A 3,924-nucleotide genomic window follows, 5' to 3' on the forward strand; every position below is an offset into this window, starting at 1 on the left:
AACACGTGCGAGAGGATGCATCCCGCAGGCTGGTCTAGCAAAAACACGTGCGAGAGAATGCATCCCGCAGGCTAGTCGAGTAAAAACACGTGCGAGGTTTTGTGGGATGCGCATGCGCAGGTTTTGTGGGATGCGCATGGCTAGTCGAGCAAAAACACGTGCGAGAGGATGCATCCCGCAGGCTAGTCGAGTAAAAACACGTGCGAGGTTTTGTGGGATGCGCATGCGCAGGTTTTGTGGGATGCGCATGCGCAGGTTTTTTGGGATGCGCATGGCTAGTCGAGCAAAAACACGTGCGAGAGGATGCATCCCGCAGGGTAGTCGAGTAAAAACACGTGCGAGAGGATGCATCCCGCAGGCTAGTCGAGTAAAAACACGTGCGAGAGGATGCATACCGCAGGCTAGTCGAGTAAAAACACGTGCGAGAGGATGCGTCCCGCAGGCTAGTCGAGCAAAAACACGTGCGAGAGGATGCATCCCGCAGGCTAGTCGAGCAAAAACACGTGCGAGAGGATGCATCCCGCAGGCTAGTCGAGCAAAAACACGTGCGAGAGGATGCATCCCGCAGGCTAGTCGAGTAAAAACACGTGCGAGGTTTTGTGGGATGCGCATGCGCAGGTTTTTTGGGATGCGCATGGCTAGTCGAGCAAAAACACGAGCGAGAGGATGCATCCCGCAGGGTAGTCGAGTAAAAACACGTGCAAGAGGATGCATCCCGCAGGCTAGTCGAGTAAAAACACGTGCGAGAGGATGCATCCCGCAGGCTAGTCGAGCAAAAACACGTGCGAGAGGATGCATCCCGCAGGCTAGTCGAGCAAAAACACGTGCGAGAGGATGCATCCCGCAGGCTAGTCGAGTAAAAACACGTGCGAGGTTTTGTGGGATGCGCATGCGCAGGTTTTTTGGGATGCGCATGGCTAGTCGAGCAAAAACACGTGCGAGAGGATGCATTCCGCAGGGTAGTTGAGTAAAAACACGTGCGAGAGGATGCATCCCGCAGGCTAGTCGAGTAAAAACACGTGCGAGAGGATGCATCCCGCAGGCTAGTCGAGTAAAAACACGTGCGAGGTTTTGTGGGATGCGCATGCGCAGGTTTTGTGGGATGCGCATGCGCAGGTTTTTTGGGATGCGCATGGCTAGTCGAGCAAAAACACGTGCGAGAGGATGCATCCCGCAGGGTAGTCGAGTAAAAACACGTGCGAGAGGATGCATCCCGCAGGCTAGTCGAGCAAAAACACGTGCGAGAGGATGCATCCCGCAGGCTAGTCGAGTAAAAACACGTGCGAGAGGATGCATCCCGCAGGCTAGTCGAGTAAAAACACGTGCGAGGTTTTGTGGGATGCGCATGCGCAGGTTTTGTGGGATGCGCATGCGCAGGTTTTTTGGGATGCGCATGGCTAGTCGAGCAAAAACACGTGCGAGAGGATGCATCCCGCAGGGTAGTCGAGTAAAAACACGTGCGAGATGATGCATCCCGCAGGCTAGTCGAGTAAAAACACGTGCGAGGTTTTGTGGGATGCGCATGGGCAGGTTTTGTGGGATGCGCATGCGCAGGTTTTTTGGGATGCGCATGCGCAGGTTTTTTGGGATGCGCATGCGCAGGTTTTTTGGGATGCGCATGGCTAGTCGAGCAAAAACACGTGCGAGAGGATGCATCCCGCAGGCTAGTCGAGTAAAAACACGTGCGAGAGGATGAATCCCGAAGGCTAGTCGAGTAAAAATACGTGCGAGAGGATGCATCCCGCAAGCTAGTCGAGCAAAAACACGTGCGAGAGGATGCATCCCGCAGGGTAGTCGAGTAAAAACACGTGCGAGATGATGCATCCCGCAGGCTAGTCGAGTAAAAACACGTGCGAGGTTTTGTGGGATGCGCATGGGCAGGTTTTGTGGGATGCGCATGCGCAGGTTTTTTGGGATGCGCATGCGCAGGTTTTTTGGGATGCGCATGCGCAGGTTTTTTGGGATGCGCATGGCTAGTCGAGCAAAAACACGTGCGAGAGGATGCATCCCGCAGGCTAGTCGAGTAAAAACACGTGCGAGAGGATGAATCCCGAAGGCTAGTCGAGTAAAAATACGTGCGAGAGGATGCATCCCGCAAGCTAGTCGAGCAAAAACACGTGCGAGAGGATGCATCCCGCAGGCTGGTCGAGCAAAAACACGTGCGAGAGGATGCATCCCGCAGGCTAGTCGAGTAAAAACACGTGCGAGAGGATGCATCCTGCAGGCTAGTCGAGTAAAAACACGTGCGAGAGGATGCATCCCGCAGGCTAGTCGAGTAAAAACACGTGCGAGAGGATGCATCCCGCAGGCTAGTCGGGTAAAAACACGTGCGAGAGGATGCATCCCGCAGGCTAGTCGAGTAAAAACACGTCCGAGGTTTTGTGGGATGCGCATGCGCAGGTTTTGTGGGATGCGCATGCGCAGGTTTTGTGGGATGCGCATGCGCAGGTTTTTTGGGATGCGCATGGCTAGTCGATCAAAAACACGTGCGAGAGGATGCATCCCGCAGGGTAGTCGAGTAAAAACACGTGCGAGAGGATGCATCCCGCAGGCTAGTCGAGTAAAAACACGTGCAAGAGGATGCTTCCCGCAGGCTAGTCGAGTAAAAACACGTGCGAGAGGATGCATCCCGCAGGCTAGTCGAGTAAAAACACGTGCGAGAGGATGCTTCCCGCAGGCTAGTCGAGTAAAAACACGTGCGAGAGGATGCATCCCGCAGGCTAGTCGAGTAAAAACACGTGCAAGAGGATGCTTCCCGCAGGCTAGTCGAGCACAAACACGTGCGAGGTTTTGTGGGATGCGCATGCGCAGGTTTTGTGGGATGCGCATGCGCAGGTTTTTTGGGATGCTCATGCACAGGTTTTTTGGGATGCGCATGGCTAGTCGAGCAAAAACACGTGCGAGAGGATGCATCCCGCAGGGTAGTCGAGTAAAAACACGTGCGAGAGGATGCATCCCGCAGGCTAGTCGAGTAAAAACACGTGCGAAAGGATGCATCCCGCAGGCTAGTCGAGCACAAACACGTGCGAGGTTTTGTGGGATGCGCATGCGCAGGTTTTGTGGGATGCGCATGCGCAGGTTTTTTGGGATGCTCATGCACAGGTTTTTTGGGATGCGCATGGCTAGTCGAGCAAAAACACGTGCGAGAGGATGCATCCCGCAGGGTAGTCGAGTAAAAACACGTGCGAGGTTTTGTGGGATGCGCATGCGCAGGTTTTGTGGGATGCGCATGCGCAGGTTTTTTGGGATGCGCATGGCTAGTCGAGCAAAAACACGTGCGAGAGGATGCATCCCGCAGGGTAGTCGAGTAAAAACACGTGCGAGAGGATGCATCCCGCAGGCTAGTCGAGCAAAAACACGTGCGAGAGGATGCATCCCGCAGGCTAGTCGAGTAAAAACACGTTCGAGAGGATGCATCCCGCAGGCTAGTCGGGTAAAAACACGTGCGAGAGGATGCATCCCGCAGGCAAGTCGAGTAAAAACACGTGCGAGAGGATGCATCCCGCAGGCTAGTCGAGCACAAACACGTGCGAGAGGATGCATCCCGCAGGCTAGTCGAGCAAAAACACGTGCGAGAGGATGCATCCCGCAGGCTGGTCGAGCAAAAACACGTGCGAGGTTTTGTGGGATGCGCATGCGCAGGTTTTGTGGGATGCGCATGGCTAGTCGAGCAACAACACGTGCGAGAGGATGCATCCCGCAGGCTAGTCGAGTAAAAACACGTGCGAGGTTTTGTGGGATGCGCATGCGCAGGTTTTTTGGGATGCGCATGGCTAGTCGAGCAAAAACACGTGCGAGAGGATGCATCCCGCAGGGTAGTCGAGTAAAAACACGTGCGAGATGATGCATCCCGCAGGCTAGTCGAGTAAAAACACGTGCGAGGTTTTGTGGGATGCGCATGCGCAGGTTTTGTGGGATGCGCAT

Source organism: Lasioglossum baleicum, unplaced genomic scaffold (assembly GCF_051020765.1).
Source record: "Lasioglossum baleicum unplaced genomic scaffold, iyLasBale1 scaffold0158, whole genome shotgun sequence".
Classification (NCBI taxonomy): Eukaryota; Metazoa; Arthropoda; class Insecta; order Hymenoptera; family Halictidae; genus Lasioglossum; species Lasioglossum baleicum.